Here is a 12,673-nt window from a genome sequence, read left to right as displayed (position 1 = left end):
CTGAAGCCTCAACTCCTATATTGCAGATGAATTTTTTACCATCTGAGTCACCACGAAGCCCAAAGGTATCTTAAGTACTGAAAATTCAGATATCTTTTGGGGATTTTCAATATTACCCTCTGGAATAGGTATCTATAGCCTGATGGAATAGTTGTAATCTGGACAGGGTGGCGCATAATGCAAGGTTGTTCTTACTTCCCCTTTGACTTTCTTTATAAACTTAGATGTGTTTCTCTATCGATGGTGGGGAGAGTCGACTGATGAGTGTTTTCTTAGGAGAGAAGGCTGATTTTTTCTAACTTAGCACATTTCTGACTCAGTGTTTTTTCTCTGCACACTTTCTTAGTAGCAGCATTTTTTTTTTCTTTGTATGGAAATCACCAAGTCTACACTCGGATATTCCAGATTTTGTTTTATTTTGCAGAGTTTCATGAAGCTGGTTGGGGTTCTCAGACAGATGTTTGTAATGAATTACCACACAGGATCTTCAAACTGGGGCCAATACTTCCTCTTAGGGGTCATTTGAACATGGGTGAGAGTGTTTGGGGATTGTTACAATGGGGTCTCCTGGCCTCAAGCAGGGGAGAGTCAGGGGTCCTAACTGTCTTACAATGTGCAGGGTGATATTTCACAGGTGAGAACAGTTCCTTCTAAAATGCCAGAAGTGTGTCTGTGGAGAAAGAAAAATTTTACTGTGTGTTTATTGATTGATTGATTCCGCAAATGTTTACTGAACACCCACTGGATGCCAGACACTGCTCTCAGCATTGAACAAACAGACAGAGGTCTCTGTCCTTGTGAAGGGGAATATTCTAGTGGTGTAATGCACTGGTGGGTGTTTTGGTTTCAGGAGTTTGGTCAGGTATGCTTTGTTTTGTCTGAGAATAGATTTGGAAAACGATTGCACACGTGGCCTGTGTACAGAGGAGTTGAGTGGATGCCTTTCAGTGTGAACCTGCCTTTTATATTCTGTTTCTGGAGTGACTTAAAATGATTAATTCTGCACATTGGAGAGCCAATAGAGGGAACAGCCATAAGACAGAAACACGCAAAATGTATTAATTCTTTGAATTAGGATTTGGTTCTGTGTTCTTAAAAATGATAAACACCAATAGTGTGTTGCAAATTTTGGCTCTTAATTTATGATCAAAAGCACACTTGGAGCTCAGAGTGTCTGTCTTAAAACCTCCAGTCCTTCTATGAAAGATTAAATTATTTGAACTTACATCCCCCAATTTTCATTGCAATGATAGTTTTGTCTCAGTAAGAGTACTGACTAATTCAAGAATGAGGGATATACTAGAACTTTGCAGTTCCTTTACCCTAACACAAAATAAAAAGTTATAAAAAAATTAAAGTCAGCTTGGTATTGGAAAAAAGTGTATTGTTTTTTACTTACTTCTCTAAAGGTGTGTAAAATGATAGTCTACTTAATGTCAAATATACTACTAATGCAATTAAAGGAGTAACTCATTTTAACCTTTTGAGATGGGTCTAGAAAGCTGTGTGCAAACAGATAATATGTTTTGAGTCCCTTTTTTATTGGTTTGCATTTTCTTTTGAGAAACATTTGGGTTGTGCCCTGACCTTTCCACTGATTCCTTAGCCTGCCTTTCCAGTGCCTGCATTTTGCTTTGAATTTCCCATCCAATGTAAACCCGTCCTCAGCTGAAATCATCCTGTGTGTGTCTGTGTGTGTGTGTGTGTGTGTGTGTGTGTGTCTGCACTGCATTTTTCTGGAGGCATCTGTGCTTCCTCTAGTTGCATCTCATGGGCTCTAGTCTGTGGGTTCAGTAGTTGCCAAGCAGCATGTGAGATCTTCCTGGACTAGGGATCAAACCCATGTCCCCTGCTTTGGAAGGAGGAGTCTTAAGCACTGGACCAGCAGGGAATCCCTTGAAATCATCATCTTCAACAAATAATTTCCCCTTCCCAACTGCTGTTACTTGACAGGGAGCATCGGCTCCCTGGCTCCCGAAGTAAATCATTCAGTCCCACTCAGCTCCTCTCCTTCCTTTCTCCAAACCTAAAGCCAGGTTACTGTTCTCGAAGTTACCGCAAAGTGTAGCTTCTCTGGGTGAATACAACCCTTGGTACCATGGAACGCTAGGATAATCTGTCACCTTACCTGCCCTGCCCCCAAACACACGCTGGACACAAGGATCCTGATGTTAAATGTCAGAGACATCCTCTTAACATAGGTAATGAATAGATACCCCTGCCTGGAGGGATCGGCCGTGTCGCTCCCGTGTAGCACCGGTGAGAGAATCCACCATGAATAGCCACATCTCTGCTCCAGTAGGAGCAGTATTTGGTTTCCTTTCCAGGCTTTTGTGCAACTAAACATAGAAGCAGTGGGTTTTCAGCACAGTCTCCAGGTTCTCTATATTAAAGAACTGAGTAACCTTTGCCGGCCACACCAGGAGAATGTTTCTTAACCGATCACGTCTATGGCTTCTGCTCTAAAGCCTCCACTGCTCTGGTCCCCAAGAGTCCGGTCTATTCTGGAATGTCCAGTATTCACTGCAGACTCTCGTCGATAACCTGATCTTGGTTTGGTCCTGAGCAAAATGTGTCTCTGATGACTGTGTTTTCCTGGTGGCGCTACCACAGGGCTACAGTCCCATCCCTCTAACCTGTGTGTCTGCCTGTCTGTCTGTCTGTCTTCCCCAAGGGCAGTATGATGGGGCCACTGAAAGACTCTTGGGAGGAAGAGCCTCCTCCTGTTTGAAGCCCCCACTAAAAACACGTGCCTGATTTTGGGCAGCACCGTGACATGCCCTGGAGCCTCCTCCTGACCAGCTTCTGGGGCATCACCACTGAGGTGTATAGCGTACAATCACATGGGTCAGTGCTTCTCCACCGTCACTTCTCCACCAAACGATGGTGACATATTTGTGTCTGATATCGCTGCTTTCAATCTTCTTTCCCTATAGAAGCAGTGCAGCCTTTCAGAAGCAAATATTGCTCTCCTTCAATAAGCATTCATCCTGTTCTTTCTCTTTGCAGACAGCTTAGTGGCTTCTGATTGCCTAACAAATCCATCACACACTGCCTACCCTGGAATTTATGGCTTTTCTCAGTGTGGCTCTAACTAATCTGTCAGATTCTGTTTCCAGCTTCCATTCTCTTCTTCCAATCAGACAAAAGCGTCCCTTTGCTGGCTCCCTAGTATGCCCTCTTGTTTCTTGTCCTCATTCTCTGCTTACCTTTATGCCTGTCTAGACGCTTCTTCCTTTCTACTAACAAGTACTCACTGCTAAACTCCTGCTAGCCCTGAATCTCAGCTAGGCTGCCATCTTCTCTGAGAAGCTTTCAATAAATTTCCAGCCAGAAATGGCATCTCTTTCATTTTAAAGCTCAGAGCATCTTGTTTTCATCTGTCACCTCCTGGAACTAGCTTACTACTAATGTGTGTCTTCAGGACCTTGCCAACAAAGGTCCATCTAGGCAAAGCTATAGTTTTTCCAGTAGTCATGTATGGATGTGAGAGTTGGACTATAAAGAATGCTGAGTGCTAAAGAATTGATGCTTTTGAACTGTGGTGTTGGAGAAGACTCTTGAGAGTCTTTTGGACAGCAAGGAGATCCAACGAGCCCATCCTAAAGGAAATCAGTCCTGAATATTCATTGGAAGGACTGATGCTGAAGCTGAAGCTCCAATCCTTTGGCCACCTGATGTGAAGAACTGACTCATTGGACAAGAGCCTGATTCTGGGAAAGACTGAAGGCAGGAGGAGCAGGGGACAACAGAAGATGAGATGGTTGGATGGCATTGCTGATGCGATGGACATGAGTTTGAGTCAACTCCGGGAGTTGCTGATGGACAGGGAAGTCTGGCGTACTGCAGTCCATGGGTCACAAAGAGTTGGACATGACTGAGCAACTGACCTGAACTGAACTGAGAGCTTGTTACTCATGGGGAGGCTTGCAAAACATTGTTGCATGAATGAATGAATAATAGTTGTTGAATAAACAGAAAATTAATGTTTTGGAATGAATACCTTCCTGCTCATTTAGACATGCACTCAGATTGCCTTTCATAACTAATATTTCTTTACATGGAGCCCACCTATAATAGTTATCCAGAATCCATGTACATGTCATTTCTAATGCAATCTGAAAGTCATGCCTAAGGCTCCCCAGAAAGTAACAATCCTTTTTTGCCTGCCCCTGACATCGCCTTGACACAACTTGTAATAGGCTGTGACTGCCCAGCAAACACCAAAGCTTCTGTATTTCAGCAACTTGTTAACAGGCCCCTAAACAACTCAAGTTAATTCTGTGGAATACACAGGATTCACTTTGAAGTGTATCATATTATTAACACAAGTCCTGTGAATTAACATGATGACTAGGCATGCATTGCCAATTAGATGCAGTTACCCTCTTTCTGACAATGACTTTTTAAAATGTGGAACATGAGAGCGTTTCAAGGCATTTTTAAGTAGGAAGTGCAATACACCAGAGTTTTGATTTTTGCAGAGACCATAGCAAACCTAACGAAGGTGCAAGAAGTGGGTCTTTTCTGCCCATCAACCCTCCTGTAATAATTTTCCCTGCCAAGGTGGGTTCAGGACTCTTCTAAAAGAATGTCAATGTACTTCAACTGTGGAAAGATATACATATGTTTTTAAGTTAAGAGTATGACGGTCACGCTCAGCCTGTGCCTCCAGGCATCCCTGGTCCCCATGTCCTGCATCCTTCTTCTTTCCACAGCCAAGGCATCTGGGGCCCATCTTCAGAAGAGATGATGAAGATCCATCCTACTGCTCTTAACACCAGCAGCCGTCACGGACTGGCATCGTGGACCACTGGATACTTTGGCTAGGTGTTAAACTCTCCTCTGTCCTCCGCCTGAGGCCCATATGCCAACACTCCTGACATAAGTCCTGGACGCAAATCTAGCTCAGAGACTTGGGCCCTGCTCCCTGCTGCCTGACTGTCCTAGTGCCTGCTACCTCCTTTCTCTCAGACTTCTGAGGGCAGCAGCCCCTGGACCCTCCTTCCTGCTCCTGGCTCGGTCTGATGCTGACTGTATGTCTCTTGCTGGCCGTATGTCACTTGCCCCCCAGTACCTGCTGCTGGCTTTGACCTTCCTGCTGCAGGTTCCTTTGGTCCTGGTCAGATCCCTTTGTACCTGAGCCAAGTCTGTTTGCTCTTCCTTCAAGGGAAGCTATTTCCCTAGAGTTTCCCTAGATCCTTACAATGAGACCCCTGCCAGACCTCCACTAGTCAGCCTCCATGGACACACTTGGATTTGAACCCTTTCAGGGAGCTCAGGTTGGAAATCCCTATATAAAGAAATATATGATGTATACAAATCAAGTGTCTTAAAGATTATAAAGAATTAAGTGTTGTTAATGTATTCGATTAGGGAAATCAAGCAGGATCATCATATGATGGCATATTTATACATATCTATATACATTTTTTATTTTTATATGATGCCATTTTAATAGATGTGCCCATCTTTTCAAATGAGGAATGTTTTGGGTTGGGCAAGAAGTTTGTTCGGCTATTTCTAAAACATAGAAAACCTGAATGAACTTTTTGGACAACCACATATATACATATATACCTTTCTCATTTGAATATATGTCTCAATTCATCTTCAATCACATTTTTACTTTTATATATTTTAGTTGAGTGTTTTTATTTATTAAATCATTAATGAAAATAAAGCAGAGAATGCTAAGCTGTTTTACCTTTTAGCATTATTCAAGCAGAAAAGACTACTTTGTTTTCTCCATGTGCGTTGAGGGTGCTAGCCTTTCTGGTCCAGGAAAATTTTTATTCTGAAAACATTTATGAATTCATGATTAATGGGCTTCCATTTGTGAGTACATGTGAGAAATATTCAACTTAATTTCTCTGTATGGATTACCTTTTTTTTTTCTTTTTAGTGTAAATTAAAACAAGTTTAAGTTTTTTTCTTTTTAGTTTAAGTTAAAACAATCACCTCATATGAAATGCAAGTCGAGCCTTCTGTGACATACATGTCTGCAGATTTTAAACATCATATTGCTCTTTATATTTGAACATATTACTCTTTATACCTGGTTAATCATGCCAAATGATTTATTTTTAAATCATTGAGCCTTCAAGAAAAGAAATGTACAAAAAGACATTGATATGCATTTGCTGGAAGTTCTTTGGGATGTTGATGGGTTATTTAGTATTAGACCATGTGGATGGTCAACTGCAGTATGAGTTTATTTTATTTTTAATTTTAATTTTTAAAATTAATTTATTTTTTTACTTTGCAATATTGTATTGGTTTTACCATACATTGACTTGAATCCTCCATGTGTTTATTTTGTTATTTAACGTGATTGACTAGGAAAATGTTTGTATAGCTGATACCTTTTTAAGACTGTATTTCAAAAATTACCATCCATGCAATGTAAGTACTTCCCCACAGCTTTCACCTTTTCTGCCTAAAGGCAAGAGACAGTACGTATTTCTCTCATTTGGGTGCAAGTTATGAGAGAGATAATTAACTGCCCCACAGAAGATTGATGCTCAACCTTCCAGAGTACAGAATCATTCCTGACAGTGACTGCCCAGCTAAGGACATCATTTTCCAGCCCTCCTATATTTAGATGGGTCACAACACTCATTCTCAGTGATGGAACATGAGCAGAAGTGAAACACATCACTTCTAGGAAAAACTTTTAAAAGGAAGTGCAAAAGTTAATAAAGACATCTGTGGTCTATTCATACAATGGAGTACTGTCAGCAACATGAGGAAAAGAACTGCTGATGCATGCAGCACAGGGATGAGTTTTCAAAATGCTGTGCGAAGGAGCCAAACACAGAAGAATGCATATGGTGCGATTCCATGTACATGAAGTCCAAGACCAGACAAAACTCACTGCTGGTGACAGAAATCAGAAATGCCTGGGAGGGAATGATGGTCTGACTGAGCAAGAGGTCTAGGCAGTTTTCTAGGTGAGGGGAATGGTTGGCGTCTGGCTTGCATGGTAATTATCACACAGGTGTAGTGATTGTCAAAACTCACTGAACTGAACCTTGAAATTGACCACTTGTGTGTGTAAATTATACATCGATAAAAAGGAGGCATGCTTCCCCTGCTCTTTCTTTCCCCATCCTCAACTGGAAGCCATTTCATCCCTCGTGGGGTGTCTGGCGGTACTGAGAGGCCTTTTAGATTGCCCTCCTTCTGGCATCTAGTGGGTAGTGGCTTATGATGCTTCTCAGCATCCTGCAATGACAGGACAGCCCTCACAATAGAACATCAGCTCTCCTAAGATGTCAGGAGTGCCAAGGCTGAGAAACCCCACGTTAAATGGATGTAGAGGGCTCTGAGTTCCCAGAGAAGCCTGAACCTGAGATATGGAAAGATCATGGCCACCCCCTGGCCAGAAACACCAACACTGGAGTTCATGTCAGCCAATGATACATTTTTACTGTGTTCTGTATTGAACTGTTAGGTTTGGTTTATTCCAGTGGTTCAGTTCAGTTCAGTCACTCAATCGTGTTCAACTCTTTGCGACTCCATGGACTGCAGCACGCCAGGCCTCCCTGTCCATCACCAACTCCTGGAGTTTACTCAAATTCGTGTCCATTGAGTCAGTGATGCCATCCAACCGTCTCATCCCCTTCTCCTCCTGGTTTCAATCTTTCCCAGCATCAGGGTCTTTTCTAGTGAGTCTGCTCTTTGCATCAGGGGCCAAAGTATTGGAATTTCAGCTTCAACATCAGTCCTGCCAATGAACACTCAGGACGGATCTCCTTTAGGATGGTCTGGTTTGATCTCCTTGCAGTCCAAGGGACTCTCAAGAGTCTTCTCCAACACCACAGTACAAAAGCATCAATTCTTTAGCACTCAGCTTTATTTATAGTCCAACTCTCACATCCATACACAGCTACTAGAAAAAACATAGCCTTGACTAGATGGGCCTTTGTTGGCAAAGTAATGTCTCTGCTTTTTAATAAGCTTTCTAGTTTGATCATAACTTGCCTTCCAAGGAGTAAGCGTCTTTTAATTTCATGGCTGAAATCACCATCTGCAGTGATTTTGTTTTTTGTTTTTTTTCATCTGCAGTGATTTTGGAGCCCCCCAAAAATAAAGTCTGCCACTGTTTCCACTGTTTCCCCATCTATTTGCCATGAAGTGATGGGACCAGATGCCATGATCTTAGTTTTCTGCATGTTGAGCTTTAAGCCAACTTTTTCACTCTCTTCTTTCACTTTCGTCAAGAGGCTCTTTAGTTCTTCTTCGCTTTCTGCCATAAGGGTGGTGTCATCTACCTATCTGAGGTTATTGATATTTCACCTGGCAATCTTGATTCCAGCCTGTGCTTCATCCAGCCCTGAGTTTCTCATGATGTACTCTGTGTATAAGTTAAATAAGCAGGGTGACAATATACAGCCTTGATGTACTCCTTTTCCTATTTGGAACCAGTCTGTTGTTCCATGTCCAGTTCTAACTTAGCATTACTTTTTGGCTTCCCTGGTGGCTCAGACAGTAAAGAATCCACCTGCAATGTGGGAGGCCTGAGTTCGATCCCTGGGTTGGGAAGATCCCCTGGAGGAGGGCATGGCAACCCACTCCAGTATCCTTGCCTGGAGAATCCCCATGGACAGAGGAGCCTGGCGGGCTACAATCCATGGGGTCGCAAAGAGTCGGACATGACTGAGTGATGAAGCACAGCATTGCTTTGACTAATAGATCAAACTCTAAAATGTTGACACTAAGAATAATACTAGTGTCTTCCTTAAGAGGAGACATGAGTGAAATTTGTCTTAAGTCTCACTATCAAGCAAAGCTGTGCTTCCTCTAAAGCAGTACTGTGATTTTTATCTCATGGACATTGTAACTTAAGGGATTTTCCTTCTTTTTTCAAATGATAGAGAGGTTAGAACTTGGCTTTTAGTTGATTCTTACAAGCAGCTCTCAGGGAACATACGGTTTGCTTTTCTCCACGCTCCCTTAACCTTGGTCTTTAATGTTTTCCTTCCATTTTTTCCCTCTAGCACCAATTCCCATGGCTACTTATTTTTCCCTTTGGAATTAGATTTGTTTTAAGGTTAGCTTATCTGCTTTGTGTAAAAATTCAGCTTATAAATATAAAAACATATGAGTAAAATATTTATACAAATACCAATGTTCCTTTACTTAAGGTCGTGAATTAATAATGAATTTTGTATCCCAGACATTGAAGGGGTTTTCGTTTTGTCTTAATCTCTTAAGGTCCAGAGAGAGAAAATGATGTACCCAAGTTCCAAGTTCACAGTGAGAGTTCATGAAACTAGTTTAATGTTTAAAACAGAAGACATTCTCTACTATATAAAGTTCTGTGTATGTGTGTGTGTGTGTGTGTGTGTGTGTGTGTGTGTGTGTAACATATATAACTTGTTCATCACTAATTGGACATGGCTTGTAAATTATTCTGCCTTCAGAGTTTGTACCAAGGCAGGTACGCCTGGATAGTCTGTGCAGGAATGTTGTTCTAATTAGGGAGTCAGGAAACACTTTAATTCTTAAAGTGCTTGTCTGTCACATTTAGCCTGTGTACTATTTGAGATAATCAAGAACTCTGTCAAAAACAACATGGGGTAATGGAAATCAGGTAAAAGATTGTTCTAGCTAAGATCAATCTACCAATGATGAGTATCTGATGAGAAAAAAAGAGAGGAAAAGCCGAGTGGAAGTTGGACGATCCTGCTGACATGATCTGATGATTAATATTGTAAAAATCATGCAGTTGTGTCCAGCACAATCTCAGAAGAACATTCATGCATTTTACAATGAATTCTCTTAGCTCTTCTCTTATCTCTGATCCTCCTTGTTTCTTCACATGCAACACTGTCTCTGACAGTAGGTGGAAATGAAATGATGGTTTCGAAGGAGCTCCTTAGAGCACATAGCCCCCGAGGGAGGGCTTTCTCTTGGCTGTTTGATGGGTCCTTCCTGCTCTGTGGCGGACCACTGAGCACCATGCAGGATCAGCAAAGCTGCTGCATCCCCGAGTCAGCACCATGCTTACGAGCAGCTGCTCCCTGCACCCCGGGGAGAAAAGTCTGTGTCGTATCACTCACATGCGTGCTTATATTCAGTGTCTTGGTGGATTCTGATTAATACAAACACACACGCAAAGAAAATAGAACAAAAGAACCCGTCTTAAGAGGCACCCCAGGAAAGGCATCACATTAGCTTAGTTTTTAATAAGGCCTTCTCTGGGAAGAAGTAAACACAGTCCTAGGAAACCTGAATCCTTTTACCCCTTTCCTATTACCCTCTCCACTGGCTTCCTAGGTGGCGCTAGTGGTAAAGAACCCGCCTACCAATGCAGGAGTCTAAAAGACTTGTGATCCCTGGGTTGGGAAGATCCCCTGGAGGAGGGCATGGCAACCCACTTCAGTATTCTTGCCTGGAGAATTCCCTGGACAGAGGAGCCGGGTGGGCTACAGTCCACAGGGTTGCAAAGAGTCAGACACAATTGAGTGACTCGGCATGCACGCACGTATGCATTTGCTCTCCCCACAGCCCGATCGCCACTTTACAATTAATTGAAAAGCCTATGCTTTTAAGATGCTGCCAGCTGACTGAGCAGGAATCCACACACTCACAGGTGTCACTGATGCCTGAGAATCGTGAGATGACTCCCCTTGTATGCTCCCCCCACGGCAAGGCTCCCAGGAGCCTTGCGATCAAGCCTTGTGATCCCAGTCGATGATCACACAGTATCACGTGCAAGTCATAATAGTGATGGAAGGGAGTCCTTGTTTCAGCCTCACTGGTGGAAGTGCAGACAGATTCAACAAGAGATGTGATCTTGACTTCTGGTCCTTCATTAGTAAAGCGGTTTTCTAGATGGGCATGGGGAGCTGAGTATCCAGTTAACCTCCTCCTGCTGGGGCTTGAGCCTCTTTTTGTCCTGGATCCTGCCTGAAACTGAAAGTTGCTCAGTCATGTTCAACTCTTTGCAACCCCTTGGACTATACAGTCCGTGGAATTCTCCAGGTCAGAATACTGGAGTGGGTAGCCTTTCCCTTCTTCAGGGGATCTTCCCAACCCAGGGATCGAACCCGGGCCTTCTGCATTGCAGGTGGATTCTTTACCAGCTGAGCCATAAGGGAAGCCCAAGAATACTGGAGTGGGTAGCCTATCCCTTCTCCAGTGAATCTTCCCAACCCAGGAATTGAAACCAGGGTCTCCTGCATTGTAGGCGGATTCTTTACCAGCTGAGCTACCAGTGAGGTCCCTGGGTCCTACCTACCCATCCTACTTCATCATCTCCCTGGAGTACCCTACTCTGTGTATCTTCCTCTTTCCAGATTGTGCCATCTCCTTTCTCATCTCTACATTCATATCTGCTTGGCAAAGTCTTACTCATCCTTCAAAATGCAGTTTAAATATTTCTTCATCTAGGAAGGCCTCAGCTCTCTCCAGAAGAGTTATTATCTATGCTGTGCCTCCTGCTGTCTGTGACAGGTCGTACCAGAATTTAGTGAAATCAACTGGTCTTCTTACATGTCATCCTCTCTCCTTTCACTGGGAGTTCCTGAAGGTCAAAATCTATATTTTATTCATCTCTGATGCCAGGCATATAGTAGATGATTAATAAGTATCTGTGTATATGAGTCAGCCCACAGAAAAGCTAGATGTCATCTTAAGACATTGTCCCATGATGCACTGATCTACAAACCAAGCTAGAAAGAAAATCAAACACTGACAGAGTTCATCTCCTCTGTGCAAGCGAATCAGCTTCAGGTCCTCCTAAAGCCAAGGAAGTAATTTTCCATCTTGACCTCTCTTGAAACTGGGGACCACATCTGCCTCCTTGAGTGGTTTTGTCGCTCCTTCCCCTCCCCATCCTGTGTCCTGTCTGGATGGTGAGGGGCAGGGAAGTCTGTTATGCTGCAGTCCATGGGGTCTCAAAGAGTCAGACATTGCTGAGCGACCGATGACAACCACCACCAAGGGTTGGCGTACCTGAATTCACCCGTGCTTCCCGAGACACCGTGTGTTAATTCCTGCTCAGTCACCTGGCAGCAACTTAAAAGCAGAGGTTTTTTCAATTAATTGTAAAGTGGCGATCAGGTTGTGGGGAGAGCAATAGGGAAGGGGTAGGGGGGTTCACGTTTATCCCAGGACAACTCATTGGGCAGAGAGTCACAAGGAGAACATGAGAAGTGACTTTCAGAGGCATGGGAAACTTCAGCCTACAGGACAGGAAGAACCTGAAATACAGGCTCAGAAGGGCATCTACCTGGCTCTCAGAGCAAGGGGTGGGGTGGGAGAATGCACAGCTCGGTTCAAGGACAAGGGCGCTCAGCACAGGACTTCAGGAGGCAGCTTTGCACACGGGAGAACAGTGGCAGTCATCGTCAGAGTGCATCTTCAGATGTGACATTTCCAGGACATTCCACTGCCCGCGTGGAGCACAGCCGCTCATCTGCTGGCTGCATCCTTCAAGATGAGAGGCAAAAAGCTAGACCCTCCCCCTCCTTTCCCCCTCCATTGCACAAACATATGGTGTTCTAATGACTCATTTGTAAATCTTTACCTGCAGTTTGGAACCATTTTCTTCCCTAGAAAGAATACTGTAAACCCTGGTTTGATCTCCCCTTGGTCCACTAAACCTATCAGTCCCTGATGTGCTTGAGGTGGAGAATGGATACTCTTTTTCATGCACCTAACT

At 43.4% G+C, this 12,673-nt stretch overlaps 1 protein-coding gene across 1 annotated transcript in view; it reads left to right on the top strand.

Moving 5' to 3' along the window:
• ZMAT4 (zinc finger matrin-type 4) overlaps positions 1 to 12,673 on the top strand; it is a 363,653-nt gene that overhangs the window by 163,471 nt on the left and 187,509 nt on the right. The window lies entirely within an intron of this gene.

Source organism: Muntiacus reevesi, chromosome 10 (genome assembly GCF_963930625.1).
Source record: "Muntiacus reevesi chromosome 10, mMunRee1.1, whole genome shotgun sequence".
In the NCBI taxonomy this organism is placed as follows: Eukaryota; Metazoa; Chordata; class Mammalia; order Artiodactyla; family Cervidae; genus Muntiacus; species Muntiacus reevesi.
The sequence above is the reverse complement of the archived record's forward strand: the minus strand, read 5'-3'. Positions and strand labels throughout refer to the sequence as shown.